This window comes from Macaca nemestrina, chromosome 5 (assembly GCF_043159975.1).
Source record: "Macaca nemestrina isolate mMacNem1 chromosome 5, mMacNem.hap1, whole genome shotgun sequence".
Lineage (NCBI taxonomy): Eukaryota > Metazoa > Chordata > Mammalia > Primates > Cercopithecidae > Macaca > Macaca nemestrina.
Window position 1 is genome coordinate 31,666,655 of NC_092129.1, and position 14,605 is coordinate 31,681,259.

At 34.8% G+C, this 14,605-nt stretch overlaps 1 long non-coding RNA gene across 1 annotated transcript in view; it reads right to left on the reverse strand.

The window, feature by feature from the left end:
• Positions 1-14,605, reverse strand: part of LOC105465567 (uncharacterized) — a 102,936-nt gene that overhangs the window by 18,282 nt on the left and 70,049 nt on the right. The window contains exons 4-5 of the long non-coding RNA XR_977623.2: positions 9,077-9,109; positions 1,959-2,029 (exon numbers count right to left, since the gene is read on the reverse strand). This is a non-coding gene — a long non-coding RNA (uncharacterized lncRNA). The remainder of the gene's footprint in view (positions 1-1,958; positions 2,030-9,076; positions 9,110-14,605) is intronic.

Here is a 14,605-nt window from a genome sequence, read left to right on the forward strand (position 1 = left end):
TTACTCAATATACACTGATTTTCATGTTAATCTCATACAAAACACTTCTTCAGTGAAATATTCAGAATAATGTTTGTCCAAATATCTGGGCACCTGGGCCCAGACAAGCGAACACATAAAATTAACCATGACAGAAGCCAAACAGACTTTTTCCTCACTTACTCAGTCACAGAATGGACCCTGATACAAGTTCAGCAAATCAGGTGCTTGTTTCTTAGTTGTTGAATCTTAAGCAATTGATGTAATGGTATCAGGAAAATAAGAGGTCATATTCATCACAGCAGCAGTAGTAGCAGTGGCATAGCTTCCATATTATACTTGGGGCATGAGTACTGATATAGATACTGTCACTGAGTCTTCAGTAGCTTCTTTGGTTGCTTCTAGCTGACAAACCTTCTTCAGTTGCATCTAGCTGGTCCTATAGCCTCCCATTGAGTCTGGAACCTCTAGATATATTCTCAATAAGATTCCTTGTATTTCTGGAGAGAAGCTGAGTTGCTTTCTGCTGGTTGGAACCAAGTTATGCTTAATGCTATGTTATGCTAATTATGTGCAAGAGTTGCATTGAGGATAGACAAGTTAATAAATGAGAAGTATATGAAAATTCTTAATACAGTAGGGTGATCAGTCTATTATATAAATTTTTTTCTTCCTCCTACTTCTTTCCTTCTTCCTCTTTTTTCTCATTATTATTAATATCATTATAGGTATTATGATTGAACTTTCTATATATGTTTTGAACAAGAAATATGACTGCTGGCATGACACTCAGGACAACGCAGTCCCCAGCAGTGACCTATTTATCTCACTCTAGTAAGAATAAAGTATTGAGACTTTAAGGGACTTAGGTCATTAACACAATAAGCTATCCAGTTTAGTGCCGAACTCTTTAAACTACACTACATTTCACTACATACTTGAAATATTTTGGTTATCTATAGAAAAGAATCTTAGTAGCATGGAAATTGGAGATGAAAAAAATCTAAGTTGATTTTTCAGGACTACAAACGAAAGTTTATTCAAATTAGAAGTTAGAGAGAAAGTACAAGTTCCCTGACATTTCCAGCAGTAATTCCCATAAAACACTACTAATGGATACAGCATTTATTTGGGGGGGAGGTGTTGAAAATGTTCTAGAAATAGATTGAACTGATGGTTGTACATATGCTGCATACTATTTAATGAATATTCTATATACTACTATATATAGTGAATATACTATGTACTAGTTAAATTATATATGGTAAAAGCATGAATTTTTTGGTAAGTGAATTATATCTCAATAAAAAGGATTTTTTAAAAGCAATTAACCATGCTGTAAGTATCTAACTAGAGATTCAGGTTATGGGTCTTTATTTTTAAGAAATTCACTCTTTTATCACACAGCTAGAACTCCTGTTTCTGGAGGAAATTTCAAAATTACTGTTATTATTTATTGGGCAGTTTCTAAACCTGTCAACTTATGTATTTACTTTAAATGAAAACTTTATCATTTCAATTTCAGGTAAAGTCTAGTTGTGGAATTCAGTCACTCCTAATGGACACATATTTTATCATATTTAGAGCTTTATCTGGCAGCTACTTAGTAAAGCAGGGAGATGGACTGATTCCAACAATCCTTGAAGTTGTACGGTGGGCCAAAGCATCCAAATACAGAAATAAGTCTATGATCCCTTTCCATTAGTTCATCGTAGCTGAAACTCTCAGCCATGCTTAGGAGTCATCACATCTAAACATGTTTAAGACAGGGCATTCATCGTTCTTCTGTTCTATTCCCAGCATGTAACTGGGGACAAATAAGGGGCACACGATGGTGATATTGTTGGCTACAAATTCCACATAAGGAACACACCGTTTACATATTGTTTGCCTGTATTGCATTATTTGGTAGAGAAACAGAGATGGAAATATTTCAGTCCTCAAACATACGTAAGAAGAAATATTTTACAATACTTCACCTGCTTCCATTCAAGGAGCCTGATGTAGCTCTCAAGACAGCTCTTTAGTTGAGAATACGTCTGTAGTCTCTCTGCCACATAAGGAGAAGAAAAGAGAGGAGGAGGAGGAGAAGGAGGAGGAGAGGGAGAAGGAAAAGAAGAAACAGTTTTTAAAACTGGCGACATACCAAGATTCATGCTCAGCATTCCACTGCATAAAATGAGAATGGGCTATTTTATCCTGTGAGAGTCTCTCTCTCTCTCTCTCTCTCTCCTCCCCCCACCCCTTCTCTTCTCCCACCCCCATATAAGCAATCTACTTATCATTGTGCCCAGACTTGATTAGATTTATAGTTTGTTTATCTGAGAGCTCAATGCTTTATTGCATCCAGAAGCCAAAATACGTGCACCTCCACAACCCGGCTGAATAAAACAAACTCATTTTGATCTTTGTGTACAAAGCCATCAGCACTGGTTCAAAGTGTAGCGCAGCCAGTTCTGGTCGGCAGATGCAGAGTTGAGCTCTTCTCTGGGCCCTTGGTTTCAATTAGGCTGTCTGCCAAGCGGCCCATGTGCCTCTGCGTGCTGAAACATTTCTTTGAGGCAGCTTTTTTAAATTAGGAAATAAAGACTTCCCATGTGATTTGCTATATATACAATTTATGACAATTGATTTTTTATAGTTAAAATACGTACATTTTTAACATATTTCTCTTTCTGCAAAATAGTGGCTTTCTAACAAGGGAAGAAAATTAGCTAAATGTAAATACTGCATTTCATTTATTCTTCCTACTCTAAAATTTACTCAAATATACATTAAGATGATACTAAAGACCACTGGGTTTCCAAAATAAATGACTTCTTTGTCTTAAAAGAAGAAAAAAGACAGTGGAATACAAGTAAGTATTCTAACTTCTAGGAACTATAAATATGGAAGAAATAAATATGAGCGAAAAAGAAGCTATATATAATTACTTGAGCTTGGCCAGTTCCTCAATCAGGATAGATGATGTTTTTCTTACTTTTGCTACAATTTGGGCCTTTTACCTCCTGAACTTTCAAACACCACCTTGTGACTTGGCAGTAGATAGAATACATTCCAAAAGTCAACTTCCAATTTCTAGCTGATTCCTGGTGGAAGTGTGAGTTAAACGCACAGCAAATATTTGTGCTTCACATCTCCAATAGACACATCTTATGTAAATATAATTCTCAGCAAAGACTGCCTCACTTGGCAAAAATCTATTGAAAGCACTTATCTACTTGTCCCAAGCTATTGATAATGGCCCTTCTGTTGCTACTTAGACAATAAGGCAACCAAGTCCTCTGAGGCCTGCGTGGACAGGAAATATTCCATAGGATGTCCAGACTCTGTGAAAACCAGAAAATCATTACGGCTTGTAGTCTTTTGAAAGCATTCAGGTCAGCTTTGAAGAAGCTCCCATACAGGCCTAGATCCCTCTCCTAAAGTGAATTCGAGGTCATTTCAACTATAAAGACCTGAACCTACACATCACTCCATCACTAAGCAGATGATAGTCACTACCGGTGTGAAGCCAAATTGAAAATAACTGGCCACCAGCACTAGCAACTGAATGGTAACCAGCTGTCAGTGGTGGCTTTGACAAGGCACCATACAATGCTAGACCACTCACACAATAAGGACACCTAAGTGTGGTAAAAATTGTTTTTTATTGAGAATACATAGTATTCAAATAGCTGTTTCTTTTTTTTAACTTTTAAGTTCAAGGATATAAGTGCAGGTTTGTTATATAGGTAAACTTGAATCATAGTGATTTGTTGTGCAGATTGTTTCATCACTCAGATATTAAGCCTAGTACCCATGAGTTATTTTTCCTAATTCCCCTCCCTCCTCCCCACCTCCAGCCTCCGATAGGCCCCAGTGTGTGTTGTTCCCTTCTATGTGTCCATGTGTTCTCATCACTTAGCTCCCACTTATAAGTGAGAACATGTGGTATTTGGTTTTCTGTTCCTGTGTTAGTTCACTAAGAATAATGGCCTCCAGCTCCACCCATGTCCCTGCAAAGGATATGATCCTGTTCCTTTTTATGGCTGCATAGTATTCTGTGTTGTATATGTACCACATTTTCTTTATCCAGTCTATCATTAATGGGCATTTAGGTTGATTCTATGTCTTTGCTATTGTGCTATTGTAAATAGTGCTGCAATAAATATACACATACAGGTGTCTTTATAATAGAATGATTCAAATAGCCATTTCTTAATACTATTATAAGTCTATGTCCTTATTCTCTTGTTATAAGGGGAAAAGTGAATAAATCTATAAAAAATAATCAGTTTGGGGTAGAATAATTTCAATATAAGAAGACACCAACTACAGGTGACTCTCCATAGATTTGGGGCACAATCTCAAGTACTTTTCTCAGATTTTTTTACAGGAACATTTTCCAGTGAACTACATCTTGTGAGTAGGCATTTTGAGAAACTCAAGAACCCCATTAAACACAGAAAGACTAAATTTACTAAATGGTGCTCAAGTAAACGGAAAAGATCAGTGCAAATATTAAGTGTAGTCTGCTTGTCCTCAAAAAGAATTTGACTTTTTATCTTGTCCACCAAAATACCATTCACACACACATACATAGAAACATCCACACTCATATCCATGAAAGTGGAAGAACTGGTCTAGAAATTAAAGAATAATGGTAACTTATCTATCTATGGTCCTGTAAACATGGAAGACTCACTCACTTGTGTATCATGCTTCCGCAGGCATTAAAATCCAGCAGCTAACAAACTCTATGTCAAACAAATATCTCAGTCTTCTGGGATTCAACCTGCTGCTCTTACCCTCACAAATCATATTCCTAGATTCTGGCCTCAAACCCATTGACATTTTAATTTTGGTGGGCCCATTCAGAATCTACTCAGTGGCTGATGGTATATTGACTTTTCATTCAGCACTTAGCTTTGTTCACTTTTCTGATTTAGTGTCTACTACAGCTTTAGGTGAGAGTCTTTCCTTAAGCTATAGCCTGTAGAACCCTGGTGGCTCTAGGTGAGCACCTATATGATACAGTAGGCTCTGGAAACATGTAAGCAAGCAAACAAATTTTTAAAAGATAAAAGAAAATGTTTTTTAAATTTTGACCCACTATTGCCTGTGTTGTCATGACATTGCTATAAAACTTGATTTTTTTTTTTTTTTTGAGACGGATTCTTGCTCTGTCACCCAGGCTAGAATGCAGTGGTGCAATCTCAGCTCACTGCAAGCTCCGCCTCCCGGGCTCACACCATTCTCCTGCCTCAGCCTCCTGAGTAGCTGGGACTACAGGCACCCACCACCACGCCCAGCTAATTTTTTTGTATTTTTAGTAGAGACAGGGTTTCACCATGTTAGCCAGGATGGTCTCTATCTCCTGACCTCCACCTGCCTCGGCCTCCCAAAGTGCTGGGATTATAGGTGTGAGCCACCATGCCCAACCATAATCTATATTATTAATCTTTCAAAGAAGATGTTCCTAGGTGATTTAGGTAATTGGATTCTACAAGCTAATCACAGAAATCAAGTGTTGGCCAGGTTTTTCTGGTTCAGATCATTACTGAGCATAACCCCAAATCAAGTGTTATTTGGAATCAGTTTTTGCTGGTACAGCAATGAGAAAAATACTAGGTGCTATGAACCTGTAAAATGCTTCCCTTAAGCTACGGGGTAGTAAGTTGAGAAATGGAACCTGAAGTCCTCAATACTTTCCTGACCCAGTCAAGTCTAAGCGAAGTATAAAAATAAGAACACCAGTTAAAGGAATGACCTTTTATCACCTGCTATTTCTTTGGCCCCAAATACCAACATAGAACCAGAATTTAGCTGGTGTCTTGGGCTGAACTACGTGGAATTACACGTCGGGCCATAGCCTAGAATCAGTGCTCCAGCTATTCATGTGCCTTTCAGCAACTGCCAAGGTCATACCTCTGTCTCTTAGTATAGGAAATTTAATCCAAGGAATAGCAAACAAGCTTGGTCAGGATGTAGCAGTTCACTAGCAAGAAAGGTCACAAGGCTGTTTTCCAACAGCCACACTGGTAGAAGACAGATCTTGTAATAAAGAAGAGCCAAATAGAGGACTTTCCCCTTGTGAAGCAAGTATCCATGTCCTGGGTTCATCCATTCCTGCAGTCCACATCTTTTGTTGAAGTAGTTTGGAAGTATCTTAAGCACCTGATCAAGGACAATATTGAGGAACTGTTGGTGATGTTAATGTTGGAGACAACTGAAGTTAGTTATGGGGACTTGTTCAGGTATAGAGACTGTCATTAATCTGGAATTGCTCAGCAACTGTAATAGCAGCAGGGAAGCCTCTATCTTTTATAGACTACATTAGCCATAGAGGAATCCTCTACCTGATTCATAAGAATTTCTGGATCCCCTGAAAGTCTCTTCTGAGAGACCTTAAAGGAAGATAAGGAGCTTTGATATATTACCTAAGAATGGAAAGCAAAATGAGTCACCAAAGAAGTATGTGGATTCACAAATGGAAAGTCAAACTTTTACCTATAAAAATCTCTGTGTGTGGACAAGACAACATCAAAGACCAATGAGACTTAGTCGGTTATTTCTCACTGTTGTGTGAAAAGAGCATTATATTAAATAATATCAGCAAATAAAAAATAAATATTTAACTTGGCTGCGAAGGCTAAACAAACATGATATCACTAATAATGAATTTAAAGAACAATATGGTGGCAATTTGTAAACAAGAGTGAAATAATTAAAAATAACAAAGTCTTGACTATCCAGATATTTTAGAAAATTATCAATTAGTAGAATTTTCCATATAGGTGAGTTGTATCTCTTTCAGAATCCAAAAATATTTCATTTTGATCATTATCTTTAAAAATACTTTTTGAATTATTTGTGTAATTCCTCGATTTTTTAAATAGAGTTCTCTCACATGATGCAATCTTTTATTTTAATTTACTTTACCTAGAAACAACATAAAATTCTCCTTTATTCTCACCAATATAACATGACTACTTAAAAAAATTAACAGCACACATAGTAATACTATGTTCCAGGCATTGTTCTTAGTATTTAATATATACAAGATCTCATGTAAAAAAAAAAATCCTTACAACAGCCATTGGAAGAAAACACTCCATCCTTGTTTGTCAGATGAGTAAACAGAAAGACATAAGTTTCATAATTTGCTCAAGGTAAGGCAACTGAAAAGCAACAAACCTGGAAACAGAACTCAGGAAATGTGGCTCCAGATCTGTGCATATGGCTGCTGTGCTCTGCCAGTGCTGCTGCTGTTTCATCCCAATATTTGTTGGCAAATAAGCTTCTTTTACATCATGATAACCAATCATATGTCCATGTGGAATCCATACTCATTATTTACTTAACACTGTTAACATTAGCCCTTGTTTTTATATAGTTTTCAAAATTATCACATAAATGATTACATCATGTTCCACTGAGATGATGCACCATCTTTTAGTAAATCTCTCTTCACTATGAAACACTTGGATTTCTTCAGTTGTTTGGATATCACTTATATTTGTTTTAAATGTTTTTAGGTCAAATTTCATGAACTCATTGGCCTAAAAAGTAGGAATGTCTGATTGGGAAAGTATTTTATTCCCTGCAACATCACTAAAGAAATACAAATTATAATTATTTAACTTATCCTTGTAGACTCAAAGCCTGTACAAAAAATTTTCAATTATTTAACTGTGATGTACTACAATGCTGCCTTAGAAACTAGCTGAAAGGTGCAGCCTATTTTTAGAAAATGAACAAAGACAAAGCCGCTCTTTCAGTTATGTCTGTTTCATACAGGTTCATTTTGAGTCCTTTCTTTTGCTACAAAGCTAACAGGCCTCACTTCTTTTTTCAGAGTATATATATATATCTTCCCTAGTTTGAATTTATTGCAATTCTAATGTTGTTATATTTGTGCAAACAATGAATAAATAATATCTGAGTGGGCAGTGCCCTTTCATGAATGAAACGCATGGTTTTTGCCATACCTGCTTTACCTGCTAATAACTCTTTAATACACTTGCCTCCTTTGTTTCACATAGGTGAGGGCATCAGGCAGCAAATCTATCCAAAGTTGAACTACTGTAGTATTTTAGTAATGAGAGAATAGATGAATGTCATTGAAGTGGGGAAAGATAAGAGAGTGAATTCCTTGAGATCCATAACTGACAAACAAAATATATTAAAATGTATGAGTAAAAATCCATGACCAAAGATGTATTCTTTTTAGGAATTTATAATTTGACTTTTGTTTGCTACCTACACTTAACTTCATAAGCTAATGTGTAATGATACCATAGTAATTGATAATAATGGTAACAACAACTATGTACTTTTAATATTTATTATTGACATCCATTGTATGCCAGAACTGTACAATGTGATGATGTAGGCATATCAGAGATGTATATGATGTGATACTTGCTTTTAAAAATTCAAATCCATTTGAAGTACCCATATAAAGCCATTAGAAAGTAATGTAGGAGAGTCTACAAATGCCAAGTAATAAGCAGCACTGGAGTGGGTTTCCAATAAGAAGGCTTGGTATTACCAAATGTGTTTGTTAGTAATTACATATTTATATTGAAATGTGACTCTGTACATTTCATCAGGTACCATGGATCCTGTCTTTAAGATAAAAAAGCCAACAAACAAAACACTGAAGTGTTTTTCAACTGTGCAGAAAAGATACAATCAGAAAAGAAAAAAAAGAAAAAAGAAAAAAATACCCACAATTCTCTGAGATCCCTACAGATTGTGAAGATCTTGGCTGTGATGGATTGCGTTAGAATGTGGGAAGAGAAATACCATGCATTGTTCTGCAGCATTTTTCTTGTAACTGCCCCTTTGCCATTTCTTTAATGTTTGTCTTATATTAATAGTGACTGATATGTAATAATCAACAGACTTGTGCTGTAAATCCAAAGAGAAAACTGCAAAGAATTTAAAGATTTGGCCTCATATATAATTCTGCCAGATAAATGGAAAAGAGCCAAAAAAATGAAATAAAAGTAAAGGAATACTGCAGTTAAATTTTATGCATTATGACTTTATGTAGTATTTTGGCTGAAAGAAGTATGAAAATGTACACAAAAAAATACACAGAACTTACCTGTCAGCATGTGTGAATTACTGGCAAGTGCCACTGAGAAGCAAAAGAAAAACAACATAAGTTATTATAATCACTGTCATCATCAAGATTCATGTGTTAAGTTCACATATTTTCATTGCATTGGGTTAGATGTGTTAAAACTAAATTAAATAGGCATGGTCCCTGTCCTATAGGAACTTATGATTTAAGACAGACTACAACCAAGACAAATGTAAGAGAAGCATAGACAAGTATATGCACCTCAAAGAAAGACATAAATTGAGTGAATGAAAAAATAAATGAACTAAATCCTTTCTATTGTTTATAAGTTGTAAGTTGAAAAAAAGGGAAATGGCATGTCCCTGGCATGTTCTGAATTTGGAGTTCAAACATCAGTTGGTCTCAAAGAAATGATTTTAAGGATATATTGCTCCAATAATGGTAGAAAATGATCTCAGCAAATTACACAATTAGAAAGCTAGAACATACGAGATTCTGAACCAAGATTTTGAAAGCATGACTTTGCTCACGGAAAGTTTGTTAAATAAGGATTTCATATATCATTGTCTCATATTTTAGCATGTAGAATGACTCTGGATTACTTCAAAGAAAGAAGTAATGTGATGAAAACGATTGGATAGAGAACAAAACATAACCCCATTTATGAAATAAACTTTGAAATGCCACCCATTTTCCCTTTCAGAATTGTGGTGGCATTTTTAAAAATTTATGTTATTTTGGAGATCACATTCTAATTATGCTTTTCTCTTTAGTCTTGTAATAATCTTCATTCAAAATCCATACTATTCTGATCTGACCAAAAAAAATTAGAAAAGATAATTTGTAATAATTAAAATTGCAATAGTCCTGAAATTAGTTCCTTATGTATTTAAAATTTCTTCACTAAGAAAGAGAGGGCTAAGTTTGTAAGATACAAGCTTTCATGATTCAATCTCCATGATTCAATTATTTTAAAAAATAGAAACTGCGCAATCAATATGATTCATTAATAACTTTGCAAAGTAAAAAGTAGTTGTAGTAGTTGCACACTTTTATAATTTTAAAAAACACCCTTGGTGTTATTCAGTGTTTCTTATTGAAACCCATTTCTGGGTTGTTTATTTTTTAATTTGTTCTTCATTGCCTGCTTTGCAATGGAACATGTGTTTGCAATTGCATTTAGCAAAATTCACCATCTTAACATTGTATACCAAAGTCATTGTGCCTTCCTGGCACGAAACAGCCAGTATTCAAACACTTTTCTAATGTTTGGGATTTCTGTCTCAATTGACAAAATTGAAAAATATGTATTTGCCAAGCAAAACCACTATCTTGGAGCCATATTGAAAATTACTCCAACCTGTCAAAGTCAATTGAAATTCCCTGCCCAGCCCAACTTCCAACTTCACTTTGTATGTGAAATGGGAAAAGTTGGATTTGATTATAACCACGTGGAGAAGGAATCAAGAAATCACATATATCTCATATTGCTAATACTACAAATAATGTTATTTTCAAAGAATTTTATCTACCTTTTTTCATCATTTATCCTGTTTCACCTGTTCTGAATAAGTCACTTGTTTGTGATACCTCTACATGAGCAGTTTGCTTAGCAGCGAGTTATAGAACACATTTCAAAAGTCCCACCTGGGTCACATCATTTTTACCCTGGAGATGACACAATTCTAAAGGAAAAGACCTAAGATCTGTCTCTAATGCAGGTCCAGTAATTTAGGGACCTATGTTAACCTATTATTTATTACTTTATTATACCGTATCCCCATTGCAGTTATCTTCTAAATATGGTGCCCAGTAGCTATTAATCCAATTCTAACAAAAAGTCATGGTTCTGGCTTTAAAGTTTACTATAGAAGTAAATTTGGTTCTTCAAGATGAAACACAACTTTATTTTACACAAGAACAAGCCTTGATACAGAATGCAGCTGGGATAACAGAAGGCTGTACACAAGATGAGTAGCATGATGAAAATATGACCCTGCTCCCAGTCAATGTTGGGCAATACAAACTGCTTAAAAGTTGGAACCCATAACATCCGTGGTAAAACTTAGGATAACAACAAAAGACACAATAATGGCAGCTATGGGGGAAAACCAAGGCAAGTCACTTGGAATATATAATATGATTTCCATCTATAAAATTACTCCTGAGCCCATTTTGTTTAACATTTATGAACATTATGAAAAGCAGAAAGCAAAAATATGTCCAAAGAAGTCTAAAACATAAATACTTTTAAGCTTTGTATTACATCTCATTTCAAGGTTATTTATTGATGAGATATCACAGAATTTTTATCAAGGCTTTGATGCAATTATTTCTCATTTTAGGTGGAGTAATAAAGACTATGGGGGAATAAACGGCAAGTTCAAGATTGGCCCATTATTGTCAAGGAAAGAAATGAATCAGAATGTAACTTTCAGGCGCTAAAATGATTCAAGAATTTCAACTGTTTAAGGTAAGTGAAGTATTTTATTGGAGATACTTAGACTTCTCATCATTTATACTTGCTTATGCATGAAATATAAATTTAAGGGAGAAAGCTGCCTGTAAAATTTCATAGGCTCTCTCTTGCCCTGACACAGCAATCATGGAAGCACTTGTTATGGAAGTGCCACATGATTGAATTAGCCTGGGGTTCTGAGCTCCCACATGGAAGACAGCTGCCTTGGAAAGTTGCCTGTACCTTCAACAGACCTTGAGAGAGAAAATAAATAAACTGTCGTGTATTAAGCCACTGGGATTTGGTGGTGTTTGTTTCCAAATCACACTGTAACCTATCTTGACTGATATGCCAACCAATAAAAAGCTGTTAATATATTTATATTTAACCATCCAGTGTTATTTTCTATGTATAAATGCATATAGAAATTTGAATTTTGCTACACATGCTGTTTTTGTAACACTTTATACAAATATTCATGATATTTTTTCATCGTTAAATCTTTTTCTAAGCAATTATTTTTAATAGTCATACAGTATTAAAGTTCTGTCATATTTAATCTAACCCTTCACTAATACTGGACAATTTTGCTAAATAGTGCTATACTGGCTTGCTGACTAACCTATTCCATGTCTTTATGCAAATTTCCAATTACTTTATTAAGATAAGAGCTACAAAATAAAAATGTTGCATCAGATTGATTTATATTTTAAAGGCTTTTGACTTACATTGCCCAATTACCCTTTGAAAAATTACACCAATTTGTAACTTTTCTGGGACTGTATAATACATCATCATCACCACACTGTTGGCCCTGAAAATTATAGTTTCTTAAAACTGAAAATTTGATATATAGAAACTATGTCATTTATTGTTTGATTTGCAGGCAAAGTTACTAGACATAGCTGGTTTCACAGAGATCTTGAATTCAGGTCTTTCCTGTAAGAGTGAAGAATTTTATGTTGTATTTGTGACTCCATATACCTTTGGCCTCATTCTGAAAATGTTATTACACAGTATTTCATTGTCATTATTGTATAAAGGCCCTGCAGGTTCACTTTGATATTCAGGATAACTTTTAAATTCCAACCTTCGAATTTGTTATTTCTTTACATATATATAATTAATTAATAGTCTTATTCATTCATAATTTGAGGCATCGATTTGCATAATTCAGCTTTTTAAACTGAATTTAACACTTAATAAATATTATTTGTGTATCAATACACAAATGTACACAAAATGTACACATTTTTATACACCCATTGTTTAAAAAGTTCCAGTTTCAGGATCATGGATGAGGTGGACTGGTGAATTTGGCAGTCAGTATCTATTACTGACAATTAGAGCTCAAGAGGTAAATTGGATTGCACTGAAAATGCCCCCATTCCATCCTTCGATATTGGGAGTGCAGGTGAGGTAGGGGATGACTTTTTGTTTTGCCTCTTGCTTCTGGCGTAAGGACAGATATAGAACCTCACTCCAACATCTAGTCCCTCACTTCAAGATCACTTGCCGGGGAGGTGTGGGTGGCAGCTTCCGGTTTTCTGGATCACAGTTCCAGGGATGTGTTCTTGAACTTGACAGTTTTCTAGTGGTATTCATCTGAGTGTTCACTTTCCTAAGTATGGAAAAGGTAGCAGCAACCTGGCAGACCTACTTGGCTGTGTAATTCTGGGAATCATTCCTGGGGAATTGGCCCAGGGCCTACTCCTCCTGTCTTTCCAGCCATAGGTTGGAAAATCCATTTCCAGGATTTTAAATTACCTATGTCAAATGTCTTTCTGCTTAAAATAGCTAGAACAACCTCTATTTCCTACAACCGAACCTCTCACTGATATAAGTAATTGTGAGACTTATTCCCTTTTTGCATCTTATAAAATCTGATATATAGAGATGTTTAAAGTAATGCAATTAATTATATTAGATTATCTATACTTTATTTTGTCTACTTGCTTTTAAAAGGCAAGAAAGTTGTATTAAATCTCTCATTTATAATTGTATTCTTCTCATTTCCCCTTGTTTGTAATTTTTTTCATATCAACTTTGATATTCTACTTGGTTTATGAAAATGTTATTTAGTAAAACTTCATCATGTATAATATCCTTCACCTGCTAAACAAAATAACCACATTGTCCAGTTTAACGCTTTTCTTTTTCCTTGGATTCTTTCTTGCCTGATATTAATGTTGTAACTTGGAGCTTTATTTTGTTTGCATTTATCTAATATAAATTTGCTCATTTTTATCTTTAACCCATATAATTTACTTTGGCTTTATGCATGCAGAAATTCATTTACAAGGAAGAAATGTTCTGTTGTTGTTGTTTTAAATCTGGGGAGAGGTAATAATGTACTTAAATAGTCAAACTAAAAACATAGTCAAATTAGAAAGAGTTAAAATAAAAATAGCTAAAATAAAAGACATAGATACACAGGAATTTAGAGCGAGTTCAACTCCACAACTAGTTCAACTATTACTCAACCTTAGTAACATCAAACTTACCTTACACAGATTGGCTTAAATAATTTTTAAAAGGTAGTATTATCAGCATGTAAGTTTTGCCTATGCCATCATATGAAAACCTAACTCTGCCTTAAGACACAACTCCACTGTAGACTAGAACATGGCTCTAGATGCTGGCCATACATAGTGAGCAAAAATAATCATGGCTCATGATAGGTAACCTTCCACAGAGACAAAAATTTTTCATATCAATGCTGCTTCATAATACTAACTTTATGAAGACATTTTAAGCAACATTTAAGGATATAAATTTTCTTTAGAAATCAATGGCTTGTGTAATTCTGATGTGAATAACTCAAATGAACAGAAAATTGTATAAACATAAAATACCTAGAAGGCTAAGTTTGCACATATGAAGGCAATGACAACTGCAGATCAACTCAGTCCTGCCTTCGTCAGAGCAAATTTCTGTTGACATCTATTTAAGGCATCCCAGTTTCAGAAACAAACATGATAAAACACATTATAGCCAAGAAAATGTGTAAATACATTGGATAGTTTTTTAATTGATGGCAAATAGCTCATTTCATAAAAATCAATCCTTTTTAAGGAATGCTTTGTTTTCAT